General features: G+C 54.3%; 1 protein-coding gene across 1 annotated transcript in view; it reads right to left on the reverse strand.

Moving 5' to 3' along the window:
- The window catches only part of SCAF8 (SR-related CTD associated factor 8), a 174,966-nt gene that overhangs the window by 16,532 nt on the left and 143,214 nt on the right, over positions 1-15,220 (reverse strand). The window lies entirely within an intron of this gene.

Here is a 15,220-nt window from a genome sequence, read left to right on the forward strand (position 1 = left end):
TCGTTTCTGCATCCGCTCAGCCGGGAGCAGCCTCCACGGGGACGGCTGGTGGAAAAGCCGCCTGGGATCCCTCGAGGAGAAGAGGCGAGGGTGGGCGCCCATGTGCTGGTAAAAGGGGCAACAGTCTGCAGGTCAAAAGCAGCTGCAGAGAAACTTCAAGTTCTGCTTGTAAAGACATTAATTCTCAACAACTGCAGACACATCCTACGAAATACGTCGACAGATCCTTGTATAGTAAATGGGATCCCAGAGAAACGTGGGTCCCCGGTTCTCATTTGTCTGTCAGCTCGCAGGGTGGGTTCTCAGGCCCCTGGGTCTCAGTCCCGAAGGGCCGGGCTGGACTGGACCACCCGGAGGACGGCCTGGGTGCCCACGAGCGGAAGGGAATCTGCTCCTCCAGGGAAGAAGGAACACAGTACAGGCAACTGCTTCCTGGCTCGCTGTGCCTGGCTGCACCGGGCCCCGGGTCCACTGCGGCTGGAGCTGCACTCAAGAATCAGACATCTAGAAGCTTCCAGTCCATGCCTGAGTTTGGAGACGCATGAACCTCCAGGGCCAACAGCTGTCTCTGTGTGATTTCATTTTCAGGGATGGAAACCCACCCCCTCCTTTTTTCCTTTTTTCTTTTTTAAAGATTTATTTATTTTTTGCGTAGAAAAACTGGGTGTAGGCCAGATATACACTGCTGAGGGAGCAGCTGGCGAGACAGGAGAGGTCTGCTGTGCCGTGTGGGTAGCTCCCTGGCCGGGGATTGAACTCGGACTCAGGCCACAGCAGTGTTAACGCTGAGACTGAACCCCTAGGCCACCAGGGAGGCCCCCATCGCCCCTGAAAGGACAGTGTTTGTGGGGTCTACCCAGCCTTGCCCAGCACGCTCACTCCTGTCCCGTCCTGTCCGTGTGCTCCGTCCCGGCCAGCTCCCGATGGAGTAACAGCTCCCACCCCCTCGTCAGGCTCTCCCGACACCGCGTCTTCATCCCTCAGCCTCCCCTGACTCACCCTCACGGGGACTCCCGCTCCGCTCCTCGCCTGCACCCCCGGCCTGCACACCCGTTCCTGTCCCCTGGCCCCTCATCCTCTGGTTGGTGCAGACCCTCCAGGCACCACACAAGGCCGCCGGCTTGGGCAGCTTCCTTCTCTGTCCCGGGAAATGGCGCCACATCCACTCAGTCAGAAGTCCCTGCGTGGTCCTGCCTCCACCCTCCCCCGCGCCCACACACCCAGCCCTCTGGGAAGTCCTGGGGTTCCCTCCAAAGACACACCCTCTTCCCTCTTCTCTGCTCCCCTGACCCAGGAGGACGCGCTTCAGGGCAGCTCTCTGGGCCTCCCTCCACCCTTGGCCCTTGGCCCTCCTCCCTCCATGTGGCCGGGGCGGCAGGAGGGACCCGGTTAGGATGAAATTCTCCACCTCACGCTCCTCAGGGGCTGCCATCACACCACAGATGGATGCAGGCTCCGGGGCTCACGGGACGCGCCTCTCTAGGAAGACGTGTTCCTTGCCAACCTTTCCTGTCCCTCCCTCCAGCCCTTGCTGCAGTATTTTCCCTTCAGACTCTTATTTGCCTCACGGCACTTGTAACAACTGAAAAGATTTTAGCCACTTCCTCCTTGCTCTCTGTCTCCAGACACACAGACCACACACAGCACCGGTACATTAGAACCACGACCCATGTGTGGGGCTCGTGTTCACCCCTATATCTCTCTACCCCAGTAAGTAGCTATTTCTGTAAAGGTTTATTTTTATTTGTTTATGCATACAGGAACTGGGGTGCAGACCAGAGGTGTGGGGGGGGGTGAGAGGATTCAAAGAGACAGAGGGGGGAACAGAACAGGAGGATCTACTGAAACACACTGCTGAGGGGAGCAGTGGGGAGACAGGAGAGGTCTGCTGCGCCATGTGGATTGCTCCCTGGCTGGCCGAGGATTGAACTCGTGCTGCAGAGGCTGCGGATAGTTTCACAGCGCTGAGACTTAACCCTTGTGCCACCAGGGAGGCCCTGTGGCGAGTAGTTACTGAGTGACCCACTCTCTGACGCTCAGGCTTGGACCTGCTCCTTCACCCTACCCCACCTCCTCCTCCAACTCCCACCTCAACTCTCTTGGTCTTAGGGGGTGACTCCCACCAGAAGCCATCTCACCAGAGGATGGAGCTCAGACCTCCTGGGGGTTCCAACTCCCTCAGCTAGAGTGGGGCTGTGGACTACCCTGGGTCTAGTCAGGGCAGCATCCAGAGGGAAGACAAGGCATCAGCAGTCCTGGGTAAGGTGGTCCGGAATCATAAGGGGCTGCCAACGAGCTTCTGGGTGTGACCACTTCCCCCCCAGCAATTCATTCATCCCTTCATTTACCAGGCTGGGGAAATACGTGGCCGCTCAGGGAAGGAAGTGGGGCTGCTCCTGGCTGGGGACTTGCTGGGGAAACCAGCCCTTCTGACACACTTGGCTCTGAGCAAGGGCGCCTGACCCCTGTGTGGTCACCTGTCCGCTCCATCTCGGTTGGGTGATTATGGCAGGGAGGGAGGGAGGTAGACCCACGTGGGGCTCCACTCCAGCCCTGCCACTTGACTAGCTGAGTGTGGGCAAGTTACCCTCCCTTTTAAACTATCACGCAGGGCCTCCCTGGTGGCGCAAGGGGTTGAGATGCAGCCTATGAAGCTATCCGCAGCCACTGAAGCAAGAGTTCGATTCCCGGCCAGCCAGGGTAGAGACCCACATGGCACAGCAGACCTCTCCTGACTCACCCGCTGCTCCCCTCAGCAGTGTACTTCAGTCAGTCTGCCTGTTCTGTTCCCCACTCTGTCTCTGGTGAGTCCTCTCTCTCTCTCTCTCACACACCCCCACCCCCACACCTCAGGCCTGTACCCCAGTTCTTGTATGAATAAATAAATAAATCTTAAAAAGAATAAACTATCACACAAATGAGAGAAAGTGTTTTGTAGCTCTGTTGTGAGGATTTGATGAGAAAATATATCTAAAGTGCTTGGTGTGGTGGCTGGCACGTGGAAAGCACCCCACAAATAAGAGCTGTTCCTCGTGTGTGTCACTAGCTGGGTAGGTGGGGGGGGTGTGGGTGCCCCCTTTCAGGAGACTCTCTGATGCTGGTGACCAGCAGCCCTGAGCCTACTTCCGAGGCTACTACACAGGCTACTACCAATGGCTGGTCTCTGTTGAGGTCACCCTAAGGACCCACCAACCCCCTTCTCACAGACTTGTGCCCTGTTCTCCCCCCTGGGTGGGGCCAACCCTCTAGCACTTAACCCAAGGAATTCTGGTTTTGTAGGAATGTGTTATAGACTAGGGACTGGCGAGGTCTTCTGGAGGGTGAGACATGCCACTCAGTCCCAGTCCCACAGCATCTGATGAGCCTAGAGCACCTAGATCACTGGGGCGGAGGGGGGAAGAGAGGGGAGAGAGAGAGAGAGAGAGAGAGAGAGAGAGAGAGAGAGGACGAGCAGGTTTGGCTCCTGTGACGCTTTCGGCTCCATAAAAATAATGTTGCCTGGGTTAGCACCGCGATGTGTGGTCTGTGTTGGAAAGGACTCCCACCCTCCCCGCAGCGCTGAGTCACAGAGACGAGGGAGCAGCTTACATCAAGGCTGTGAGGCGCAGCCTCGGCCAGGGCCCGCAGCTCCTCTCCCAGGGCGGGCGCATCCTGGAGGCTGGCAGAGGCCACGCGTGCCCCCCAGGCCTCCTCTCTCCTGTCCCTGCCCGCAGCCCAAGCGCAGCTCTGCTCACTGGGAGGAGCAGAAACAGAGGAAGTGGGACTTGGAGATTTTAAAACTGTGACAGAGAGGCAGGAGTTCCCGTCCTCCAGGGACTCCAAACCACCCCCTTCCTGCTCAGCCCCCACCGCCAGGCGTGGCCAGAGACAAGGGCGGGAGGGCAGGCGCCTCAGATGCCGGCTCTCCTCAGGGCCGCGGAGAAACAGCACCAGCAGGAGCGGCAGGCCGGCTTTGCTCCGCATTTCCTATCGACATTCTGGCAGCTGGTTCAAAACCAGCCAGAGCTCCCCCGCCTCAGCCAGAACCCCGCCACCCGCGGCGGACGGTCGCCCGGCCCTGAGGACAATCTCGTCACCGCCTCTTGTTGGCAAGATCCTGAGATACTCAGACTTGAAACCGTCCCTCAAGAGGCCCTGGTGGGCCTGGCCTGCCTGTGACATCTCTCCGCCCTGCGTCAAGTGGGGTCCTTGAAATGCCAGGCGTCGTCTGTCCCCTTCCGCCCCTGCCTGCTGAGTGGGCCCTAGGGCCTCTGCCATCATGGGGTACCTCAGCTCCAAGTTCCTTGTGGGGAGGGGGATATTGTAAAACTCTCAAAGTGGAGGTTCTGTCCCCAAAGTTGCCTGACCGGCCTGTGGCCAGAGAGGTGACAGTTGTCAGAAAGAACAGTTGGTCTGTCCCCACGTGTATTTTGGTTAAATATGTAGGAACCACACGCTAGGTATCCCTTGCCATGGAACGCTAGAGCTACCATGAAAAAAGAAAAAGATTCTTCTGGATTCTTCTTTCGAATGCAACTCTAATTATGATAAAATGGAATCTGATGACTATTTTAGGGGAACCGATTTGATAAAAAGAAATGCATTTCCCAGCCTCCCTGGTGGCGCAGCGGTTGAGCGCTGGGCTGCGAGGCTGCCCGCGGCCTCTGCAGCGCCGGTTCGATCCCCGGCCGCCGGCGAGGGGCCCACAAAGAAAAAAATTACATTTCCCAAGATTTGGGTGCAACGTTTTCCTCTACTGACAAATGCTCTTCGCCGGGGCCACTTCCCAGTCGACTGACCACCAATGACTCGCTTCTCCATCAGTCACTGTCAGCCCTCACTGCAAAGAGCGCGGTGGGGAGCGCCCAGGCCGGGCTCTGGGGCGGCAGGTTGCCGCCAGCAGGTCACAGAGACGCCTCACGACCCACATTCACGGGAATCCTCCTTTGTCTCGGCCCTGCCAGCGCTCTGTCTGCGTGGATCGTGCACACCTGCACTTCAGATATGAAAATAGGCTCAAGACTCTCAACCGAGGGGCCCCGTACAGAGCGAGCTGGTGGCAGAGGTGGCAGGGACACCCCGCCTGGGTGACTCCTAAGCCAGCACCCCACTTCTAATCTCACAAATACATGCCTCAGCCACAGCCCCCCAGAAGCACACGTAGCTCAGGATCTCGTCTCCCCTCCCAGCTCAGTCTCCTCACCAGGTTCTAGGCTAAGCCATGTTCCAATGCCCTTGACAATGGGGAGGAAAATCGGTGCCCTGGAAGCCACCGACACGGACTCAGTCATATAGACCATCAGGCTTCGCTCATGTTGCCATGAATTTCCCACGCATCAAGCAGAAGGCATTGCTTCCAGCGCCTCTGCCGTCCACTCAGACACAAGTCACCTCATCAGCGAGGTCTTCCCTGGCTTCCCACCTCAAGCTCCCTGCCTCCTTTGCACTCTGTCCTCCATACGCTGCCCCATTCTTTATGCAGCACCTGTAACAACCCGAGAGAGTAAATTAACGTTGGCTCCTCCCATGAGATTAAATGTGTAATGAAATCAGGGACTTTTCCTGCACGTTGTTGTGGTCCTAGGACTAGATGGTGCATCCTGGATGCAATCCAGTGAGTGGATTCCTTATGCTGAAACCTTAAAATGCACAAAACGCTGCCCTCCAGGCGTGGGCACAGAAGAGGCAGTGCCAGTCCCTGGGCCCGGGCCGCCTCTCATGCCCTTCAGCTATTCTCCAGCCAGACACAGGCTCTGCTGTCGCACCTCGAGCACCTCCTGTTCTCTGCTGTGCGTTTCCCACCTCCCTACCTTTGCTCGCGGGATGCCTGATCCTCTCCAGGCATGTCGAGGCCCAGACTGCCCCGTCTCCTACAGATGGACCTGAAGCAGGGCCTTGGCTACCTTGACCCCCTTCCCGAACAGCAAAGAATGCTTATGCTGGAGTGGAGGGGATGACACGTTTCCTCACACAAGTCGAGCACTCTTGGGTGCTCGGCCCTTTGGGAGCTCTCCCCCTGAGCCCGCCGGTGTGACCCGTGAAACTCTCCGCCTGCCTGGGTGGATTCTCCCGTCTGACTCTGCGGGAGGTTGCCGTGACAGACACAGCGCCCTCTCTGCAGCCCAGCGCCTCCCGCTCCTCAGCGACACCGAGGCTCTTGCCTCCCGCAGGTCTACGGCGACCCTCCCGCCAGCTCCGGACGAGCCCCCCGTGCCGCAGGCAGCATTTTATTCTCCCACACAGCAAACAGACTGCTTTGCTTAGTGGGAACTTGCTAACCGTGTCTAGAAGGAGCGAGACATGGGGAGAGCGGGCCAGCTTCCGCAGGGGGAGGGCCGGGGAGGAGCCGGGGAGGAGGCGACAGGCAGAGCTCAGGGGGTCGAGGCAACGTCCAGAGAGCAGTGAGGCTGTCGCTTAAGCAAATGGCTTTTACATCTTGTCTTTTTTGTGGAAACAGCCAACATGACCCGTCCATTTGGCCGATGACAAGCAGTGTTTTTTATGGGATGGGAGTCCAGGTTACAAATTGGGGGCTGAACCGGTGCTGCCTGAGCCACACAGGCCTGGGGGTACCAAGTGAGATGAGCACCCCTGGGACCGGATGCCAGGCTCCCCCCCACCCCCACCCCCGCCCCTGACTGACCCACTGTCCCCAGCACCTCGGGCCCTGACTCCCTGACAGGAACAACAGCTGCAAAGGACAGGGCCCTTCCTGCCCCGGGGCCGGCAGGCTGCTCTGCACACGGCCTCGGGCATGGCCACTTCCTCCCCGCCTCCCAGCTTTGTTCCCAGCAGCAAAGGGGAGAGCACAGCACGTCGGAGCAGAGGGTGAGGACAGGGTGATGACATGGTGACAAATGTGCCCGGACTGGGAACACGGCTGTTCACGAAGTGTCCGTGTCCCGCCAGCTGAGGTTCCAGGGCACACACGTTCCTGGTTTACGCTCTCAAGCCGGGAGCTGATCAGATCATTTTAAGTCACTACAGACAATTGTGGGTGACGCCAGGTTCTGTTTTAATATAAGAAAAGGTTCACAAGGTCAAAGAGGCGCGTGGGCTATGATCACAAGAGCAATGCTGACACTGTCTTGAGTCTCCCTGGTTGGTGCTGCCTGGTGGGGCACAGGGGGCCCTGTGCCCACCACGGTCTCTGCCCTCAGGCACCCCCAGCCTGTCAGACGCTAGAGAGGATCTGAGCAGAGCTGGCTGCACAGACGGCCCGGGAGCACGTGTGAGCCAGGAGCGGCGGGGCCAGGGACAGCTGGCCCAGAGATGACAGGAAGGGAGGTCAGAAGAATGCACAGAGCGGGCAAAGTTGGGGCCGAGATGGGAAAAGATGCAAGACCTGAAAGAACATGGCCTCCCTATTCTGAACTGCGTAAAACACAAATGACTGTTTCATAAGCTGTAACTGAGACAAAAGACACTGTCAGCCTTGTTGTTAGGATTTAGGCACGAGCATCCCACTGCATTTGAAGAAAATCTATAGGGTCAGCTCTTTCCCATCCTAAGACTCTTCTGCTCATCACAGTCTACAGCCTGGCTTCCATCAGGCCTCCCCAGGCCCAGGGCCACTCACTTTTCCTGGCAGGTTACGGTTGAGGTTTTCGACAGCCACACCAGCCCTGCCTCTTCCCAGCGGGGGCCACGGCTCCTGTTACAGGGAAGTGGACTCCTCTCTGGTGTCACGTCAGCGCTCTCGGACTTGGGTTGGATTTTGCTGAATGAGTTGAACTGGGGTTTAGTCCGTCCTCACCACTGATGCTATGAGTTGCTTTGGACCTAGGGGGTGCGGGGGATGCTGGAGAAGAGCGTGGCCTGACTTCCCCTTTTGCTCCTAACTGCCTGGGAACTGCCCCTGAAGAGTATCCTTGTCTCCATCTCCTTATTGATAAGATGGGTCCTTGGGCATCACGGGGTAACCAAGCTGTCTGCAAGTCCGCTGAGAAGCTCGGGCCACCTCAAAGCAACATTTCAAGGGCCTCCCTGGTGGCGCAAGGGGTTAAAGCACTGCACTATGAAGCACTCTGCAGCCTTGGCAGAATGAGTTCGATCCCTGGCTGGCCAGGGAGCAACCCACATGGCGCAGCAGACCTCTCCTGTCTCACCCGCTGCTCCCCTCAGCAGTGTATTTCAGTCAGTCTGCCGGTTCTGCTCCCCACTCTGTCTCTGGTGAATCTTCTCACCCCCGCATCTCTGGCCTGTACCCCAGCTCTTGTATGCACAAATAAATAAATCTTTAAAAAAAAAAAAAACATTTCAAGAAGCCTCCCATGTTGCCTGTAATTTCAGTGTTCACAGTGAGAGCTCCAGGGGTTCAGGTGATTGCTCAGGTCCCTTCAGGGCTGACATTCTACCTCTCTGTGATCCTGTCACGGGGAACACACGCCACTCCCCTCCTCCCCCTCCACAAAAGGCCGCTCCCCCAGGGCGACAGGAGGCCAAAGGAAATGGGCTCCCCACCCCCCCCCACCCCCCCGCATCTGTGTGCAGGAATCACAGGCTGATGATGGCGATTCCTTCTTTGTTTCTAAGTTTTTCCTTATTTGAGATGAACGCAAACTAGTAAATAAAGATTGGAGGAGAAGAGACTTACTAGGTTAAAAGTACAACTGTGAGTCGGACTCTGGCGGGACCGGGCCTGGGGGAGGAGGGCTTGGCGTGAGGAGCCCATCACAGCCCCCCGCACTTCCCTTCCCATCGGTCCTTAGGGGAGAGCCTGGGGCTCCCGCCAGGTGTGATTAGCAACCACCCCCCAAACTCATGAGGTCAAGCTGGCTTTTTCAAAAACATCCACTTTCCAGTTTTCCTGGATTGATCCCCAAGTGGATCCTGCTCACAAAGCCCTGAGCAGACTCACTCCATCCTGGGAAAAGAGAGGAACACAACAGTCGTATCTCTGAGTGAAAGGCCGTCTCACCTTTCCCAACAAGCTAACAGTAGATGAATGATTCAATGGGGAAGAAGAGGGAGGTGCAGGGGAGGGGGGCCGTCCACGAGCCCAATCATCACCCCACTTGCTTCACTTTCATTAAGCTGACATCACGCCATCATCCCAGTGTTTCCTGGTCTTTGGAATGGATTTATCTCTATTTCACCCTAGGGATCAATGCTGGCAGCCCCTGTGCCAAAGCAGTAAGTACATGGCCGGCTGCTGATCACGGGGTGGGGACGGTATGTCCACTGTGCAGATGAGGAAACCTCTGGCATCACTATCTCCACACTACAGACGAGGAAACCAGGGCTGGGAGTTAAATAACTTTCCCTGAATCACACGTGAGCAGGAGGCAGAGCCGGGCCTCGGGCTGCGGACTACACCTTTGTGGTCTTCTCTCTAGCTCAGGTTTGGGGTCCCCAAACTCCCCTGCCTTTTAAGAATTTCCTGGGGATCTTTTAAAACACCCAACACCCAGGACACAGCCTAGAAATCAGTCACTGGGGGGAGGGTACATAAGTGTGAGTATTTTTGAAGCATCATGTTAGCTACAAGCTTTTGCCAAATAACCCACATATAAAAAGAAGAGAAAATTGAAGACTGAGCAAAGAGTAGCTACAGAGGGACGTAGGAATAAGGGAAGGAATTTTCGCTGTGGGCAATGGAAGAAATTTGATACGAGAGAAAAGTTCCCTGACGCCAACATGGGATAGTTGAACGGGAGGCTGCTGAAGGGGTGAACTGAAACACAGAGCACTTTGCATCTATTAAGTGGGGGCCCTTTTGTCCTGCTCTTGGGAGGGCGGGGCTGTGGGTGTAGGTCTATCCGTGCTAGGAGCTCCATGATGCCCTATGTACCCCTAGAGCCTGGGGGTGTCTAGCACGGAGAGAGCTCTGATGGCCATTTACAACAAGCGGTGGAATTATATCCAGGCGAGCATCTGTGTTGGTGCATTTGAGACATATGTTCAAACATCTTCAAGAAGGTTCGCTGGGAAAACCTCCGCCCCCTACTACATACACTAGGAAGCAGGAGTTTGTTGTGAGTTATTTGTGGAACCTCAGTTTGAAAAATTTGATGGTCCCGTTAAGCACAGAGAGGAGTAACTGCTGCAGTTGCACCGTAAGCAGAATTTTAGTTGAGTGGAACATGGCTGCTGTGTCTTTGATGAAGTCCAAGAAGGAAAATGAATGACTTGACCATGTTCACACTCACTGGAGTTCATCCTTTGCTTTATGTATGGTGAGAGACATGGGTTTCCATTCAGCTCTGAAAGGAAACGCTGGATTTCCAAAGCGAACCTACACATCACGTCTCCTGTTGCAGCTAAGTGAGTCCCTGCACTTCTGAGACGGACACCTTCCGCGGCAGAGACAGGCCTGCGCATCTAAGGACACAAAGGGCACCGTTTATCCCGCAGCTCCCGCCTCCTCTCGGCTCTCGCAAGCCCTGCATCAGGCTGTGGGGCAACAAAGGGACAGACAAAAGGACAACAGTCTGACCAGAAGCCAAACTGGTGGGCGGGGTGAGCCCTGGGAGGGGCCTAGCGTGGTCACTTTCTGGGAGAGCCAAGCCCCGACTCTTGGGCAGAACCCCAGGTTCCTCTGCTCTCCTGGGGCCTGATCACGGGGTGGGGATGGTATGTCCCCAGCAGGCCCCACCCGGGGAGTCCTCCTCTGTGACCTAAGAGGACGCGGTCACACTGCTGCAGCATCCTGGCCCCTGAAGGGACAGGCACGTGGGCCTGACAAGTCTACACGGGCAAAATAAGACTGTGCATGGCAGGGACATTGCCAGCAAAAATTACTCCCTTTCCCTCATTCGCTTTCTCCCCCTCCTGTCAGTAAAACAGCACGATGAAGAGGGAAGAGGCCATTTGGTGCCCTTTGCTGTGGTTGCTGGACCTTGTGGGGGGAGCGTCACATGTTAGTGCAGATCTTCAGGAAAGGTCCTCTCAGAGGATGTAAATAAGAATCTGGCCCAGTTTTCACAATTTTTTTTTTTAAAAGTCTTTTGAATAACAATTGCTTCTATTCAGTCATAGTCTTCTTACGACTACCCAGGAAGATTCATAAAAGGTGCTTTTTCCCCTGGCCAGCTGACTGCCTTCATCGCCTGACAAGCACATTTATTTCTAGGATGATGGACCCTTTGGTGGATTTTTACATCTGTATTAACATTACGAATGGTGGTAACTTTCTAGAAAATATATTTAGGTACAGCCCTGGAACATGAATAGGAAAGGGACTTGAATATTAAGTGTGGACAATAAAATGCACACGTATATTTTTCTAGTTTACGACCTTTCTTAAACTGTCTAAATAATAACAGCCATTTGATCTGTTTGGATATCTTTGGGTTAAGAAATGATTTATTTTTGCAATATGTGAAATGAGCTTCATTTGATTGCCCACGGGGAGAGTCTTTTTCTATGTTTAAAAATGTCCTGAAAGAGGGCCTCCCCGGTGGCGCAGCGGTTGAGCGCTGGGTTGCGAAACTGCCCGCGGCCTCTGCAGCGCCGGTTCGATCCCCGGCTGCTCTCCGGCCACCAGAGGAGGGTCCCACATGGCGCGCAGACCTCTCCTGCCGCCCGCTGCTCCCCTCAGCAGTGGACTTCGGTCCTTCTGCCTGCTCTGCTCCCCGCTCTGGCTCTGGTGAATCCTCTCACCCTCCCGTGCTTCTGACTGTACCCAGTGCTTGTAAAAATAAACAAACAAATAAATAACTAAATCTTAAAAAAAAAAAAGTAACATACCATCACTTAAAAAAAAAAAAAATGCCCTGAAAGAGATGCGTGCCTGAGGAGAATGAGAGAAGGAACCCTAATATTTCTCAGACTCTAACAGGGACAGTGAGTACCTGTGAAACAATAAACGTCCCGGCTTAAACACTGAGCTGCTCTCCCTGCTGTCTTTGAACAGTCCTCCAAGAGAAAAAGCTATAGAAATGTGATCTGGGGTCTCCCTGCTGGCGCAGGGGGATAAGCACAGCACTGTGAATCTGTCCACAGCCTCTGCAGCATGGGTTCCATCCCCGGCCAGCCAGGGAGCTACCCACACGGCGCAGCAGACCTCTCCTGTCTCCCCGCTGCTCCCCTCAGCAGTAGATTTCAGTCAGTCTGCCTGTTCTGTTCCCCACTCTGTCTCTCGTGAATCCTCTCACCCCCCACACCTCTGGCCTGTACCCCAGCTCTTGTATGCATAAATAAATCTTAAGGAAAAAAAAAAAAAAGAAATGTCATCTGATGCCAGCCACAGGACTGTGGAACATTCCTAAATTTGAATAAAGGGAGATGGGAAAAGTGGATTTGGGGAAGTTTCTAATAATGAATGCAAAGAGGTTTTCTCCTAAAGCATCAAACCTGACCACCCTCTTACTGCTTGTGTTCTTCAGTTGCTTAAAACCCACAGTCACGGCAGCACACCAAGCCCCAGAGACAGCGCCCGGCAAGTGAGGGCCGGCGCACACTGGCGACTCCCGCCTCGTGGAGGAAAAACAATTGAACAGGATGAGGGAGAGACACAAGGTCATCCTCTGCATTTCTTGCCAGACTTGCCGGAGAGGCACAAGAAGCAGCACCCAGAAGCTTCCGCCAACTCCCCAGAGTTTTCTAAGAAGCGCCACGGGGTGGAGACTGTGCTAAGGAGAAAGGAAAGTGTGAGGACATGCGAAGGCGGACAAGGGCCGCTAAGAAAGAGAAATGGAAACTTACATTCCCACAAAGGGGAAACAAGAGTTCAAGGACCCCAGGGCGTCCAAGAGGCCTCCCTCAGCCTTGCCCTTGTTGTGTTCTGAGTATCGCTCCCACAGCACACGAGACCATCCTGGTCTGTCCCTTGGTGCCGTTGCAGAGAGACCGGCAGAGACTCACGCGCTGCAGGTGACAGCAGCCTTGTGAGGAGGCCGCCAAGCTGAAGGAAAATGCAGAAAGAACTTTGCTGCTTAGCAGGCCAAAGGAAAGCCTGACACAGCCCAAAAAGGTGGGAGAAAGGCAGGGAAAAAGAAAGAAAAAGCAGGAAGAGGAGGCTCGTGATGATGAATGAGGCGGCTGCAGGGTTTTTTTCTTGCCTAGAAAGCATTTAAGCCCCCTGTGCATTCCTTTCAAAGAAGAAAATTGAGGGCCTCCTTGGTGGCGCAAGGAGTTAAGCACCACACTATGAAGCTGTCCGCAGCCTCTGCAGCACGAGTGCAGTCCCCACCGGCCAGGGAGCTACCCACATGGCACAGCAGACCTCTCCTGTCTCACCCGCTGCTCCCCTCAGCAGAGTAGTTCAGTCAATCCGCCTGTTCTGCTCCCCACTGTCTCTGGTGAATCCTCTCACCCCCCTCATCTCTGGCCTGTACCCCAGGTCTTGTATGCATAAATAAATGAATCTTAAAAAAATAAGAAGAAAAGTGAAATGTGAGGGTGTGTAAGATTATCTTCTCAACGGTAGTGTCTTTTTTATATGGTTAACACACAACAGATGTGCCGGGAGACAGCCCTGTCCTGGTGGTATTTCCAGCAGCCACTAACCTTGCCCAGGACAGGCGGGAATTGTAAGCTGGCCCGAAATCTAAGCAGGTTCTTACTGGTCCACATCACACATTAGTTGTACGTGGGGAAGGTAGTTTTTCATCTTCAGTTCTCTCTGATGCAATTTCTATGAAATAACTGTTGTTCTGCTGAGTATCACTCTCTAATTGCAAAAAAAATAGTTGCAGGACCTCCCCGGTGGTGCAGCGGTTGAGCGCTGGGTTGCAAAGCTGCCAGCAGCCTCTGCAGCGCCGGTTCGATCCCCGGCCGCCGGCGAGGGTCCCACATGGCGCGCAGACCTCTCCTGCCGCCCGCTGCTCCCCTCAGCAGTGTATTTCGTCAGTCTGCCTGTTCTGCTCCCTGCTCTGGCTCTGGTGAATCCTCTCACCCTCCCGCGCTTCTGACTGTACCCAGTGCTTGTATAAATAAATAAATAAATCTTAAAAAAAAAAAAAATAGTTGCAGCTGTTTTGTTGACATTCTGAATGCTATCAACAATACAATTTTCTGGGGCCTCCCCTGGTGGCGCAGCGGTTGAGCGCTGGGCTGTGAAGCTGCCTGCAGCCTCTGCAGCACCGGTTTGATCCCCGGCTGCTCCCCGGCCACCGGAGGAGGGTCCCACATGGCGCGCAGACCTCTCCTGCCGCCCGCTGCTCCCCTCAGCAGTGTACTTCGGTCCTTCTGCCTGCTCTGCTCCCCGCTCTGGCTCTGGTGGATTCTCTCACCCTCCCGCGCTTCTGACTGTACCCAGTGCTTGTATAAATAAATAAAATAAAAATTAAAAAAAAATACAATTTTCTAATTAAAATAATTTGCTTAAGACACAAATTGCTTTGGGTAAAAGTGATCACCTATGTGCAATTATCTGTGCAGAGGCCATTATAAAACAGCTATTTGGGCCATTTTTCACCCTCTATGAAGAATTTATTAACCACAAAGAAATTCTTTAAGGCCACCCACCTCATCTGCATGAGACCTTGGTATTGGAATTCCAGCACTAGGTGAGGGTATACTGGTAAAACCAAACCCCCATCAAGGGTAGTAATTGTGTAAATACCAAGCAACTTTGGTTTGTCAGTCACCTAACACTATTTAAAACCAGCTCAAAATGATTTCTGTCCTCGGAGAACGTGACTCTTGAAAGCTTTCCTTTGCCACAGACGAAAGGCAGGGATGGACTGTGGCTATTAAATATTCACACTGCTTCACAAGGAGGCTTGCCCAGTTTTCAGGGGAGGGTAAGGAGGCTTCCGAAGAGGGAATTCTTGCAGTGGACAAAGCACTTGCCTCTGCCCTTAGACATAGTGCCTTGGGATTTAAAAGATTATGCTCCTAACAGGTGGGAGGGAGCTGGTTGTACATCTTTCATCAGAAATGCACGTCGCAGTAAGTGCTAAGAGCGTTCAGTGCTGCGGGGACAACCTCACTTTTGTTTGCTTGCTATTCTTTCTCCTCCCACCCTATCTGCTGAAGAGCACTCCACCCTTCCTATTTCTTTCTAATAAAGAGCCAAAATCATACGCTCTTATGTGCTCTAGAATGTCCACATTCACCCCCAAAACCATGCTGCTCCTTTTTTTCAGGGGGTAGGAGGAAGGCGTGGGGCGGTGAGAATGAGGTACCGATGGCAAAACGCATGGATTGCACACTGAGTTTCAAAAGAGTAGAGGGAAAAGGACTTTTGTTATTTCTATACGAAATTTAGTAAGAGAGTCAAGGAAGGTTATGTTTCCCCCATAGGTTCCCACGTTTGGGTTTCTTGGAGTTTTTTCTTACTGCAATACTGTGA

This window comes from Talpa occidentalis, unplaced genomic scaffold, assembly GCF_014898055.3.
Source record: "Talpa occidentalis isolate TD23 unplaced genomic scaffold, MPIMG_talOcc4v2.1 talOcc4.2, whole genome shotgun sequence".
Classification (NCBI taxonomy): Eukaryota; Metazoa; Chordata; class Mammalia; order Eulipotyphla; family Talpidae; genus Talpa; species Talpa occidentalis.